This window comes from Orycteropus afer, unplaced genomic scaffold (genome assembly GCF_000298275.1).
Source record: "Orycteropus afer afer isolate SDZICR_OR568_19922 unplaced genomic scaffold, OryAfe1.0 scaffold00066, whole genome shotgun sequence".
In the NCBI taxonomy this organism is placed as follows: Eukaryota; Metazoa; Chordata; class Mammalia; order Tubulidentata; family Orycteropodidae; genus Orycteropus; species Orycteropus afer.
The window spans coordinates 2,854,738-2,855,264 of record NW_006921653.1 but is presented as its reverse complement, the minus strand read 5'-3'; positions in this window follow the sequence as shown (position 1 = coordinate 2,855,264).

Below are 527 nucleotides of genomic sequence, written 5' to 3'. Positions count from 1 at the left end.
TAAGACACTTGCCTGCTAACCAGACGGCTGGCGGTTCAAACCCACCAGCCACTCCTCGGAAGGAAGGTTGGGCAATCCTACTTCCGTAGTGACACTGCCTCGGAAACCCAAGGAGGGGTCGCTATGAGTCAGGGCTGACTTGACGGCACATAACAACAACAACAACAATGGATGTTTGCAGCTATTTCTCCTCAATTTGAGTTGTGCCATGTCAGCAAATGGATGTCCCACAAGATTTAATTTACCCAAATCATTAAGGTTGGCTCTACTCTGATGAGGCAACTCTTCCCATTGGTACCTTGAGTGCTTTCCAACCTAAGGGGCTCATCTTCCTGTGCTGTATTGGACATCGTTTCCAGGCTATTTATAAAGTTGCCCAGTGATGTTCAGACAGTGTTTCTCTGTTATTCATAAAGTTTTCCTGGTCGATTATTTGAGAAGTGGATGGCCTCTTCCTTCTTCCTAGTTTGTCTCAGTTCCTCTTACTCTTGAAACCTGTTTTCAGTTGTATTTAATAGGAGAGATAG